The sequence below is a fragment of the Chrysoperla carnea genome, chromosome 1 (assembly GCF_905475395.1).
Source record: "Chrysoperla carnea chromosome 1, inChrCarn1.1, whole genome shotgun sequence".
Classification (NCBI taxonomy): Eukaryota; Metazoa; Arthropoda; class Insecta; order Neuroptera; family Chrysopidae; genus Chrysoperla; species Chrysoperla carnea.
This window is the reverse complement of record NC_058337.1, coordinates 281,456-296,711: the sequence shown is the minus strand read 5'-3', so window position 1 is coordinate 296,711 and position 15,256 is coordinate 281,456. Positions and strand designations below refer to the sequence as shown.

General features: G+C 26.6%; 1 protein-coding gene across 1 annotated transcript in view; it reads right to left on the bottom strand.

Annotated features, from left to right (window-relative positions):
• The window catches only part of LOC123290482 (zinc finger protein 395), a 90,175-nt gene that overhangs the window by 23,183 nt on the left and 51,736 nt on the right, over nt 1-15,256 (bottom strand). The window lies entirely within an intron of this gene.

The following is a 15,256-nucleotide window of genomic DNA, read 5'->3' as shown; positions in this document are numbered from 1 at the left end:
TTATATTCATAAAAAAATGACACACCTATCAATTAAATTTTTATTGTCAAATTGTTTTTATTTTTTTATGAATTTGGCATTGAGAATAATGCACAAAAAACAGAATTGAATGGATTTTTTTGTTGCATATACATTGATTGATTACATTGATTAATAATGCAATTAATCGTACAAAGATTAACAAAATTTTCCGGTTTTAATTTGTATAGTCATGTTTGTTTTAAAAAAAAATAGTTGCATAAATAATTTTAAATGGTAAAGGGTAAAAAAAAATTTTAATTTTATCAAATATATAAAAATTTTGTGTCACGGTGTTTAAACTTCTCCGAAAAGGGCTTGGCCGATTTTAAACATTCGGTAACACAATAACCAATTCCATCGAAAAAATTTTGGTAACTGGAAGCCTATTGATGTAAGTATTTAAAAAATAACAGAAAAAAATTGTTGTTACGTAAATATAAGCAAAATTATCGTGACATAATAACCAATTTTTTTATAACATTTACAAAATTGATTAATTAATTGATAAATTAATGATTAATTGTTTCTCTACACAGAAAAACTTTTTAAAAATAAAAATTTTATTAATTATTTTAAGCCCAACCCGAATCAAAACTAACGTGTGTGACCTCGATATTAAAAAGTCGTAAACAAATATATAAAATTTATTTTGCGTGTACGCAATTTTGATTTATAGCACACAAAAAAATTGTACCATATGTGCAAATTATTAAAAAAAAAAAATTAAATAAATATATATTTTTTATTACTTTCTAAAATTATTAATAAATTCAAAAGTATTCAAGTTTTTTTTTTTTTGTTATTTTTTATTTAATTTTTTTAATAATGCATTTAAAAAATGTGTTATAATTAAATTAATTTCAATTAAAAATTATATAAATAATTTAAAAAATCATTTAATAATCTAAGAATAAAAAAAACATTGCATTGTAATATTATTTTTTATTTCAAAATTAACTTCCATATACAAAAGTGTTGTGGTACACCCGGTAGGAATTATATTCCTTTCGTACCTTGCTAAATTATAAATGTAGCGCTTACTTTTTTATTTACAAGATATTTTTCTAAAAATTTATAGCTACTTTGACTTTTTACTTTATGAATTAATTGTAAAATTTGTTTAAAAAAAAGACATACTTCTGAATTAGTAGTCAACCCAATATGTGTGTACATTATGTTTGGTTTGATCAGGAAATTTATTTATGACAAAGTTGTGTAAGCAACAAATTACGAAATAATCTTCTCTCAAGAAAAATTTGACAATGTTAAAAAAAAAATGAAAAAAAAAAATGTATTTAACTGTGTGTAGATTTGAACCCATGCACCTCACAATAACAAATAAAGCAGTGCAATGCCTGTGACGTAACAACCATAATAAATGCGTGGAGGTAAAATTAAAAAAAAATAAATAAATACAAACACAATGATTTGTTATTAGCAATAACAAATAACAATTGTATTATAAAAAAAATTCATGGGTAAATTGAAATTATCTTTAATAAAGGTATCGAAATAATTATAGGTTTATTATGACGAACAGCCCGTTGAGAAAACAATGGTCTTTGTTCATCTTTTTGTTATTTAGGTCTAAAATTACATTTTTTTAATAGTCATCAAATTCTGTTTAAGGTAGTACGAGCATCAAGGTGAGTTTAGTTTTAACTTCAGGAATGTAAAATAAGAATACAATTTTTCGATACTTGTCTTGGTTTTCGAAAAATCAAAGATAAATAATTAAACAAACCGCCCCTTTCCTAAAATTTTAGATATTATTAAAACTATGTCCAACTTCATATCAAAAAAAATCAAGCCTTTTATCCAAAATTGTCCAAGATAAAATTTTTGGGTAACTTTCTCGATTCTGTATAGTTTTTGACCAGAAGACATGACAACTAGGATATTCATGATAATTACACATATGATTTATACAATATTTATTGTAAACTAATTAAATATTTTAGAATAAATTAAAAAATAAGTTGAAGGTGTACTTAACTTAACTTAACTTAACTTAAGTATGTTTTTAAGTATAATAAATAAATATGTTGTGTATGCGCAATCAAAAACAAAACTAAGTCAGTTCTGCTCTAATTATTTAAATAATTTTATTATTATAATGTAAAAATTATAAATTATTTATTTGTAATCATAAATCAATATTATTATTCATTTTACACACTTACAGCTTACAGCTTACAGCTTAGAGCTAGTTGTCCTTGTAATTCAACAAAATTATATGAAAATATCAAAAACTTTGCATTTTGACGCTTTTTCGATATTTTTAGAGCTTTTTTTTGACTAGTCCCGTGACAACCGAATTACTTTAAACTAGAATAATGCTATCTTTCTTTACTCACAGTCACATGACGTAAAAAAAATAAACAATTATTTAATAAACACTGTCTATACATGGTATTTCAACTATTAACTCAGTTAATTGTTACTTTTCACTTGTTTATACAAAATTTTTAACAAATATGTTTTGAAAATTGCAAAATAAAATATAATTTTAGGAAAATGTGAAAGTTTGAAAGTAGATTATCTACAGCCGTGAGCGTTGGATGTATCTATGATGCAGCTGCTGTATGCATTTGATTCGAAATTAGGTCACAGTGCTGGAGCTAACACTGACACAATTTAAAATTAGGTCACATCTCTTTAAAATATTTAGGTCAACACAATCTTCAGCTCCTGGAAATTCATTCACCATTAAAATGAATCGTGAAATGTTTTTAGAGAAATAATTACCATTTCAAGGAGCTAAAAAATGATGACCTAAATATTTCAATGTGACCTAATTTTAAATTATGTCAATGTGACCTAATTTGGAATCAAATGCATCAATACCAAACATATGTACATAAATCCAACAGCTTACGGGTACAATTGACCTACTTTCAAACTTTTACATTTCCCTAGTTTTATTTAAACCCAGATCAAAAATTTATTTAATATTCATGCCCATTCGAATAAGGTCGAAAACATATGCTTATCAGAAAATTAATAGTTAGAATCTAAATCTAGAATAGGCAAATTTTCAACTGCCTTTCTTTGATAGTTTTGGAGAAAATAGAAACCGTTTTGTCCCAATTTGCGCTCTCACGAATAAAAAGTGATGTTTACGAAATAATGTTTCATACAAAAGTTGTTTCGTTTTTTAGAAAGAACATTTTCTGTATTTAAATTTTTGTCCTATCTTTAATAGTTTACAAGATCCAATTGAACTATGTTGCTCATTTACGAGCTCAAATTAACTTTTTATGGCGTAAACACGCTATAAAAATTTCAGCTTGACAGATGACAACCAAAAATGGACTAATTAGATAATTTTATGGACACCTATACCAAAATTTTGTCCGTAACATCAATATTTGTAAGGCAGAAAACTAGGGCAAAACTTGGTTGTCCTTTTTGTCCAAAAATATAAAAAATAGAGAGATGGAAACTTGTAGGTAGCTTCAACTAATGAGCATTATGAAAAAAGGTTTCTAGAAAACATCCCTTTAAAAATTGTTGAAAACTAGTACAAATGATGGCTGAAAGACAATGTTAAGCTGATTTTTTGATACGTTATTTGGACTACTTAGAAGGGTGTGAAAAAGTCCAAAAAACTAAAAAAAAGTTCGAAAATTTATAACTCTTTTTTGCTAGCAAAACGTAATTTCACACTCCCTTAAGGAATCCAAATAATAAATTAACACAACAGCTTTACATCGCATTTTGCGATTTTAATCGAGAATTTGACTGGCGTATTTGTGTGCAAATATGTGTTGGCAAAATTTTAAAACATAAAATTTGCACAAGAATAACTCGTTTTCCACTGACAATAAAAATTAAAATTTTCAAATATTAGGAATTATAGTTCCCAAATTTAGTGTCGTTTTATTTAAAGAAATTTGCGATTATCGTTATCGAATTTCAAATAATTAAATTTGAAGCGAACCCATTTAAAATGCACCCAAATAAACAAAACAAATAATGGATGCCTTTAAATAGCACCAACCAAAGTGTGTACTTGTTCGGTGTGTCAGGGACGTGTATTATTGATTTTACACACACACACACTCCTACACCCACACCAACCTAACATAGTTCATAGTACTAGCACACCGCTAATGTGAGTGTAAGTTGTTGTTACAATGCGATGTACCGCTCCACGCCACGCTGTTTGCCGGTTGCCGTTTGTCCTATTTTCAGAGTCTGCACAAAACGAAACCAGAACATCGAATCTAGTTCATCGTTTTAATAACGAGTGTTCCAAGAAAAATAATTATTCAATTTGAGATTTAATTTTCCTATTTTTATCGAAAAACATTTACGAAATGAATGGTTTTATATAATATTTATAAAAAAGAATTCTAAATATTCTTCTCATAAGCAGTATGTTGGTAATAATTCTGTATAAATCGAAAATCTGAAATTAATTCGAGCAAAAAGTGCAGCAAAGACCTACCAAAATATAAAGGATTAGCAATCCTAAGAGTGTAATATGTAAACTTTTGATAATTTTAATTCATCGCCAAAATCAACTACAAATGTTGGGATGACGATATCCTTATTATTTTAAATTTAATTTTTTAACTCCAATTGTCCGCAATGATCATTGCAATAATCTTGTCTCTTTCAAAATGAATCGTTTCTCTTAGAACACACTGTACTCCTTTCGCTAACATACATTTCTCTCTAGTGTGTCAGTGCAACAAATATATTTAACCATTCGTACATGGAACACACCAGCGCACCATCATCGCACCGTGTAGCCAGAGTGTAGCACCGCCATCAAGGCAGCAGGCACACCGGCCGGCATTTTATTAGGTTAGGGTGGAGTGACCTAGTTTTGATAAAAACTTGTGTGCTTGTTCTATTTATTTGAAGCATTTATCATCATCCTTGATTATCGTACCCTGTTTTTAAATCTCCCTTTTTACCTCCCGTTCGACCTAATTCGAACTAATGTTCTCGATTTACTATCGTTTGCCAATAATGTGTTCCCTGAAATGTTACTTCTTTTTTTCTTTGACCTAAAAATACTTCTTGACTAGTCATCCAGCATCCAGAAATGATGATGGGTGGTAATTCAAGGATGGTGACCTAAATATTCTGACCTAAATTTAAAGTGTGCCAGTGTTATATTTTGTCCTAATTTGGATTAACCTAATTTTAAAATACTTCTTGCATTCAATATAATTACAATCATACTTTTAATTATATTTTAGACACTTTGTTCTCTGTATTTTTTTGAAATCGGTTAATAGTTTCAAATATCTTACCGAATTTGGGATCTTGGAAGAATTTTTCTAAATTTACATACCTGAAACAAACGAAACAAAAAATTAACATAAACGAATAATAGAAATTTCAGAAATAACTTAGAGAATTGGCAAGTTATTTTATTTTTTTACTAAGAAAAATTAAAAAAGATATATTTTAATTATTTTTTCATGTAATTTTACAATTGAAGATGATTTTTCAAAAAAGTGACGTTATTACATTGTTTTAAGCAACGCCATCGTACGGAGAAATGATCAAATCACTTGCAGATTGATGAATGGTTCGTTTCTAAACTTGCTTTTAATATATTATAACTTAAATTTCCATAGAAACAAACTTGAAAATGAATTTAGCGTGATTAAGTGGACTAATTACTCGAAAACTCCAGAAGGCGACTAGTCTTTTATATAATTTGAAATAAACGTATTGCATTTTTATTTGATATAGTTTTTTTTATAAATTTTATAAAATAGGTCATTAGGTTAGTTTCAATAAAACTAGGTTGGTACTACCAATGAAGTATTGTATAGTTGGTAATATTTTATAGTTAGTTACTAAACAATCTGTTGTAACCTAAATCCCTGGTTTGACCTATGTAGCACCTTCTAACATGAACTATACATATAATAATATATTATACCTTGAATATTATTTAGGTCAGTTAGACTCATCAGGTCAGGTCATACAAATTAAATTACTATTTTATTGTAAGTTTTGAATAAAACTATATATTTACTAGCTCGACCCAGGAGGAATTCCGATCCGTTGGCTAAAAACAACAAAAAAGACTTCCAAGTAATTCGAAGCTTTCAGTTTTCTCATAAAATAATTAAAAAATGGTTGCTTTGTGAACAAAGAAAGTGGTTTTAAAATTGTGTTTTGTTTGATCAATAAAATGTTTTAAAAGAAAATTTTCTTTTGAAATGAAAATGTAAACTAAACCAAGTCCAAGTTTCACTTTAGTTACGTAGTCATAACTAGTACGTAGTCATATTTAAACAAATAATTCAATGTCCAATGTACAATATGCTATGCTATAAGTTTCACAATGAAAACTAGTCTCATTGTTTATTCAATGCACTAAATTTACTTAAATTAATACAATTTATACGACACTTAACGCGTCAACCGTTCGATAATCATTACTCGCGTCATGAGAGATTTTCTCGCGCGTTCTAAACATTTGTCAAATAATTCGCTCATTAAATATTTGTAAATCATAATTTGTACATAATTTTAAATAAAAAAGAAAAACTCGTAGGGCAGGAGCTGCGTTAGCTAAGCAAATTCCCTCAGTAATTGAAAAAATAACACTTTTTTTTTTTAGCTTAAAACAGATAAAAAATACAAATTAAAAACCTTTCTGATACTAAATTTAATTGCACCTTTAGATTTAGAGAATTATAATAAAATTTTCGATTGTATACAATTTCATTTCTAAATGTTCTGCTCATGAATTAAATTAAAATCAAAATGATTTAATTTAAAATTTATTTTACCTAGTTTAGTTTAGTTTAGTTTAGTTTTTTATAATAAAATGCATACTTGTGTACTTGTACTTGTAGATCTAATATTAAATAAAAATTGCAACCAAATCAATAACTGTGTTAATAGGTCAAGGTATTGTGATTATACTTATAATACCTTCTTATTTATTTATTTATTTATATCTAATTCTATTTATGTGTGTTGCTTATTTATTTAGTTACTTATCAAAAATCATATTATTTTTGCATGCCCTTCGTTTTCATTTTTGATGATTTTGCAAATTTTCGAAAGTATTTTCTGGAATTTTATTTTTGTTTTTCGAAAATCTTTCACAAGACCTTCAGTTGAAGTTATCTGCAAAACTAACTGTCTTTTCTAGTTTTGGAAATAATGAACATCAAAGTTTTGTACTCATTTGCGTCCAATTTCAGCTTGATAGCTCTTTTCTTTTTCTTCGGTGAATTTTATGAACACCTAAACCAAAATTTTGTTGGTAGCATCAATATTTCTAACATCTAGTTCCAAACTTGGAATCAAAAACAAGTATACCTTGATATATATATTTCATATACACAGGGTATACTAAATAAATAAATAATACTGCCATAAGAAAATTTCTTTTTTTGAAAATACCGTTCTCATGTGGCAACAATTTTTTAGTGAATAGCTGGAAGGTTTTTAGAAATTCCATATTTTATGATTTTCATATGAATCGAAGGAAATCAATAATATTTATTTATATTACATAAATAATAATTTAATATTTAATAATTAATAATTATTATTTTATTTTATGTGTGATGAATGAGAAAGTTCTTTTTACTTTCACCGGAAAATATTTTACAGCTAAACACTTGCTTAACAAAAATTTATAAATATTTTTATTATTTTATTGATACTTAAAATAAGTTTTAGGAAGTGACGACAAAAGACCGTTCTAGGAAGTGGCAAATAAGATTTATATGAAATTAATATTTTAAAATCATAGAAAATTTATAAAACTGAAAAATTTTCTTTTGTTTTCGTTAATGGAAACATAGATTCTACAGAACTAAGACCTAGACGTATCTAGGAATGAAGAACAGAACTAAGACCTAGACGTATGTTGTACTATGAATTCAATTTCACTATTTACGTCCAGACCAAGCCATAAAAAATTCAGCTTGATATATCTTTTCGTTTTTAACGTATCTTGTCCACAGACAAACAAACAGACAAAAGGAAATTGATTAATAATGTGATGTTACAAACTTGGGACTAAACTCAGTTCATTCATACATTTGAACAGTCTTATTATAAATTACTATGGTTTTTTTAATACAATTCAATCAATTCACTTAACATCGACTGTAACTCAATTAAAACCGGTAGAGTTAAAAGAATCGCTTTTCGCATAGTTTAATAAATTTCCCAACAGGCCGTGATCGTATATTTTTAAATATAGATTTGCACAGATTTTCAACCCCTAGATTTATTATTACCTTCACAGCACCCCCACCCCCCTTCATTCCCTCTTATCCTTATCTCTAACACCTTCATATAATTCTTGAATACGTAGATAGTAAGATAGTTATAACAACTACGTCATTAAAAACAATATAACAAACATTATGACGTCAGTGCGCATGACGTAAAAAACTTGCACTTGGTAAAGCTTGGTGGTAGAACACACATTAAAACATATACGTATACGTGTAGTTGATATCATTTTATAGATTTTATGACCTAGTAACCTATTTACGACTTTAACCATCGTTTTATGTGTTCACGGGTTCACTATATTCATCCATTGGTGTAGTAGAAAATCGAATTTACTCTCTCTTTGGTAAGTTAAATTTTATTGGTTAGCCTTCACTAGTACACGAGCGAAGGCTTCCCATTCCCATCATTATCGAATATCTATTTACTAACACTAGAAAGTTGCTGATGCTATAAAATCTATAGCATGTAAAGTTGATACTATTTTAATATTTCACACTTTTCTTTTTTTACGTTTTTATCCTTGTTTGAAAAGCGTTAAATATATTTTTATTATATTCCTGTTTTTAAAAGGACCCCTCAATATTAAAAAGGTAAATGGCTTTCTGTGAAACTTTTTACTTATTCATCCTAAAATGTTTTCTGATCAAAAGCTCTCACGGCCAACTATATGACTATAATGTAGCCGTGAGAGCTTTTGATGAGAATGATCGAAAGCACATTGTAGAATTGGTTAGTAAAAAGTTTCACAGAAAGCAATTTTCCTATCTAATATTGCAGGGTTCTATATAAAAAAACCAATTCGCAGATAATAAATTATACTCTGAGGAAATTCGCTTAGCTAACGCAGGTCCTGGGCTCCCAATTTTTGTAAATATGGTAATAATTTTTTCTTTTAAATAATTTTACATAATATCATTGATGTCAGCAGGTAGGTATGCATGAAGATGCTTTTGTATGTGCAATGCAATTTATTGTATTAAAACTTTCACCAACACTTGTACCACTTAGTATGTAATATTAATAGAAAACAATATAAATATAAATATCTAATAATGTTTACATAATCAACATATTTTATTTTAATAAAAAATTATTTAAATTCTTTATTTTTATAATAAACTAGCTTGATACTCATCCGCTTCATTGGGCCTAAAAATGACAACCTCTACTTTATAGCCTCCCCCTCTCTTGATTTCACTTATCTCACTTCCATAACACTCGAAGGCAGTGCTTAACACAGCTTAAATATACGCTGTTTTCAATTTTTTTAAGTGTAAAATGGTTATAATTCATTGAGTATATTAGAAAAGATGGCCATGAATTTATTTATTATTTTAAAATTTTACAGAATTATTAATGTATGGTTCAAAATGAGGATCATAGATGGGATAGTCAAATGTCAGATTAAATTAAATATTTAAAAAAAAATACATCTTTATAAATTAAAGCTCATGTGTTATTCTGATGTATGAGCTATATTGTTGTACAGTTTCATTCAAATCCATTCTATCCCAAATTTCTGTTAAAAAAACTTGATTAAAATATGATTTTGCAATCTTCTTCGAGGCGAATCATTTAAAATTCAATATGATTGACAATCAATAAAAATAGTTGCGTTAAAATTCACGCTTTTAAAAATGGTAATTAATGAAGCAAACATTAAATTTAAAAAAAAATTACTTTCTAAAATTATATGATTTGACTGCAGCATTAAATAATAATATCTAACAGATGGTTTTATAATCAAAATAAAGAAATTATTAATGACTAATTATTATTTTATTAAATAAATAAATAAATAAAATAAAAATGCATTCCAAACTTTATAAAACCATATTTCTTATATTTTATTGAAATATTTCAAAATTAAAAAGTAAAAGCGAACTTAATCAAATTAAAAACGATTTTAATTTTAACTAAGAAGTGAATGCAATGCAAATTAATTAATTGAGAAATTTATTTATTTATTTATTTACTTACTTTTAAATAAATAAATTAATTAAATAATCAAATAACTTGTACTTTATATTTAGGATATTGTACCAAATCTATTTAAAACTTGCTTAATTCATATACTACGTAAAATTTACGTTTGATCTAAAATTTTTACTTTTACCTAATTCTAAAACCATGCATATACTATAAAAAAAAAACGATTGGGAAATTCGTGGTAAAAGTTGAATTCATGGCAAGTTGAATTGATTAAAAAAGTTATAGTTTCCTAAGTAACTTATCGTTGGATTTTGGGATCGTTTTAAATTGTTGCACATTTTTTGGATTTACCTCCCAACCAGCAAACAAATTAAAACCGTGTTCCAATAAATTTGTATATTTTTTGAATAATACACTACTGAACCATATAGGTACTAATCACATGCATGCACATACACACACACTTGATAATAATATTTAAATAAGTAGTACATAAAATGATTTCCTTCCTAATTTGACCTAATTCTAAATAAAATGTAGGTCATTCATGTAATTGTAAGTATCTACACAACAACGCAACGGTACGGTATGTTTTATAATGTGCATATTAAATAAATAGTATACTTATGACCCTCAACAGTCACTTACAATCACTCATAGTCACTACGTCCTAGTGTTCTAGCGTTCGTCAAGATTACCTAACTTTTAATATTTAAATAACTAACTAGCTCACCCCGAACACACCGCGTTGCTGTAACTCAATTATAAGCAATAACAAAAATATTTTTGAAATTCAAACAAAGCGATAACTATTGAATACGTACACAAAATAAAAATAAATCGTAGCGCAGCAGCTGCGCTAGTTGAGTGAATTCCCTTAGAGATGGATTTTTTTTCTTTAAATCGAATATTGCATTTTTTATTTTTCAATAATCATGTAATTAAAATATTCTTAATTGCCTATAAAACAAAAAATTAATAAAATTAACAAAGTCAAAGAAAATTAACACGTGAAATATTTGACGTATGAGCAGAACGCGTTAGAAAATCCCTCATTACGCTCCTGAGATTATCGTACAGTTGACGTAAGTGCATACGGTTTAAAATAAATAGAAGTAAATTTCTTGTAATGTCTGATTAATTAAATTTACCACCTAATTAAAAAGTAATTAATTCACTTGTATTGACCAAATAATTACATTCATGACAGACAAAAAACTTAATAAACTTGAAATTGAAATGCAATGATTAGTCAATATGGCGGACGTAGCTAATGTTTCATAAAATTCATAAGAAAAATGTTAATGATTCAATGACTGACTATAAAATAAAAAAATAAAAACATATAAAAATGTAATAGCCAGACAAATTTTTGCCAAATTTCAACATAATTTTATGGTTTAGTGATTATTCCACAAAATAATACTAAAAAAAAAATTGTCTAAATAAAACAAAAAGAATTTAATAATAATAATAGTTATTGCAGTTTGTTTAAATAAAAAGCATGAAATAAAATATAAAAAATAAATAAATAATTGCAGAATAACATACACAAAAAAAAAACATAGTAATAATAAAAAAATAAATAAAAATAATTAACAAAAATAAATTAAGTAAGTATTATGATGCAATTTGAAGGTAAAACACAAATATTTGAATCAAGGTTATGTAACTAAAAACTAACGAACAAAAATGCAACAAATTAATTATAAAAAAAAAAATTAAATTAATTTTATTTCATACGATTTAGATTTGTTTAATTTAATATTTCATTTAATTGTAATAAAAATAGTTTAGCAGAAAAGCAAAAATTAAGGAGAGGAAATAAATGAAAGTACCTTCTAAAAAACTTTCAATTTTTGATCAAAAATTATATCCCAATTCAAAGTATAAAAATTCAAAAATTATTATTCAAAAATTTCATTTGTATGTTTTTAAAAAAATTATTTTTGAATATTACAAACTTAAAGCCCCGATTTTATCTCCTAAAATTATTATTGGATTGCAAATTTACATTTGTAAATTTCTCAAAATTTCAAAAAACTTCCGAAATATCGAAAAATAATACTTTACGACAGATAAAATTTGTTTTTCTGAATAGGAAAACGTTTGAAAAATATTCCGTTATTATTAAAACTGTAACTGTAATTGTTTTACCAAATTAAGCACCGAATTGTTTTGTAAACCATAATTGCCTCATCTATTTTCTCACAAAATTGATACAATGGCTCCTTGACTAAAAAACAATTTTTAATGAACTAATTATTGTCTAATTATTTGTAATATTTTTTAGCAACAATTTTTTTACGTATAAATTTTGTAAAGGTTTGCAAAAAAAAGATTTGTAAATTACAAAGTGTTTAAAATTATTTGTTTTATTAATTAATAAAAAATATTTTTTGATTGCATTAGCATTAAACTTATAAAAATAAAGTATGTCGCCTGTTTTTAATTTAATTTTATTGTATACATATACAAAACGTTTTGTTACACAATTTACAACTTCTTCAATACCATTAAAAAAAAAAATTAAATATTTGACCTTGAAATAATTAATATCATGTCAATACTTATTTATTGTAATGTCAAATTATTACATCTAGGTTTTAAAATTAATTTTTTTGGTAAATGTAAAACTGTTATTTTTTTAAGTAACTTTTTATAAATTCTCCAAATATTTTCGATATTAAAAATACTTTAGAGTGATGCCAACACTGACCTTAATTAAAGTACCTTAATAATATTTTTTCTTGGTAAATGTTAAATTTTCAGTAAAATTTATAGATAAAGAAACGAAGGACAAAAAATTATCTTGAGCAGTAAGTCGAATTTGAATGTGGTTTTGGGCATTCAATGCGCGTTAGAGCTTCAAGAAATTTTGTGTCTGATTTATAAGACATTAAACATATGCAATTAACATAGTTAATATGCATTTCAAATTGATCGTTAATATTAAATTCACAAATGATTTCATATTTATTACACGGGGGTTTCTGGGATCGCTAAACACCAATATTGGGACAAAATTGGTTTCAGAAATACCTTGGGCTCGGGGTAAACGGTTCTTTGTCGTTAAATGGAGTTTTCTTCAAATTTGTTGCATAATGAGCGTTTTTGACGGTCGTTGAACACGAATATCGTGAAAGAATTGGTCTTAGAAGTACCAGGTGCAACGGTACCTCGTCGCCTCCTAGAGTTTTCGAGAAATTCGTCAAATAACCACACCAAACTCGTTATTCATGTTCAATGATCCAAAAACCCTCGTGCAACAAGTTTGAAATCATTTTCGACTTACTACTCATATTTTTCGAACTTTATTTCTTCGTTACTTCGTCTATTAACTTTCATGTAACCTTTAATTATTCCCTATTCTAGCAAGTATAATATTAAAGTATAAATATGATGTAAGACTGTAGGTAGACATTTATATAAGAGCCTAATAACTTTAGTAGTAAGTATAGTTTGATTTGTCCTAAATTTGTCCTTTACCTTATAATAATAATACCTTATGGTTATAACATTTAGAAACCTAATCGATGTTATTTAGTTTTTAAAATGCGATTACTAAGTTTTATTTTATTTTTTACATAATAATGAGTAGTGACTCTGACTAGGACTGAGAGAGCTTTATCAAGTAATCTTTATAAACTTTTTTATACAACAAAGAACGAATATTATTAGTTGAGTTGAGTTTGGAGGTGGCTTATACGAGTTGATCATTTACAACCACACAAAGGGGTGAGTTATGAGGAGTTGGGAGTTGACCTGTTAAATCACCTCCAAACTATTTTGTTGTAGTACAGTAGCGATACAAAAGTTACAAACAGTTTAAAAGTTTTAAAAAAAATTTATAAGAACTTCGAAAATTGAAAATTTTGTTTAATTGTTCAGCTTTCGATATTTGGGAAACCAAGGCCGGAAAATATCTAGTTTTTTTCAGATTTCCCCATAAAAGCCAATGTATTTTTTATCGATTTTCAATGATATCTTTATTAAAAAGCATGGATACCTAAGTTGAAATTTTAACCACATATTCTTTGAACAAAAGTCTACCTATAAAAACCTTTTGAGCTTTTAAATCAATATTACTATTGCTATGTCCATACACCCTTAATCACCTCAAGAAAGGTGATTAAGCCCCCAAACTTTTGAATGTAAGTGTACTAAGTGTTATATTAATGTATACATATTTATTGATTTTTTGTTTCCAAGAATTTTTTGTACAGACATGATTGAATCATTTCAATATGTTACTTTGTTTGTAGCTTGTAGCTCACAAAAGGGTCACCTCCAACAACCTTACTAACAAATAATATTACATATAGAATGGTAATTACTAGGTTATGACCTAATTACACTATTCTTCATTGTTTATGAGGACGGGGGCCGATGCGGAAAACTATCAACGAAATTTTCATTTAATTTTGTGACTTAGAGCCCTGGAGTTCGTGACAATAAAACTGTACTTACACGGCTTTCAAAATTTCGCATATGAATCAATACTATTTCCTGCAATTTTCTTCACCTTAAATATACAATTTCTATGATACAAAAGTCTTCCCATTTTTGTCAATTTCTAAGAACAAGTATTGTTTTCCTTGCACCTTAAAAAATAAAATTTACCTTTCTAGGAAAATTAGATAAAATTACAACAACAACAAAATTAAACAGGAAAATCGTCATTGAAAATTAATTAAAATAAAAAAAAATAAAGGAAATTTTTTAATAAATTTTCTTTGATAGTTACAAACATTTCCGCATACATTTTCCTTTCCTTGTAGATAAGAATCAAGGATTTTTAAGTACTCTAAATAAGGTCTTTTTTTTTATTAAGACTGTACAAGGTATCAGTTAATTCTAACTTTGGAAAGATTAGAAATAGTATAGATAAAAACAGTTCTTTGTTTTCATTACCACTTATTCGTTTAAATCAATTAACACGATTACTAAATATTTTGAAATATTTTAAAGTCAGACCATAAAAATGTTTTTACGAAATTTTAGTTTTCCCTGTTATTTTTCGAGAATGAAAAATGGTACACCTGTATATATTTGACCTTTT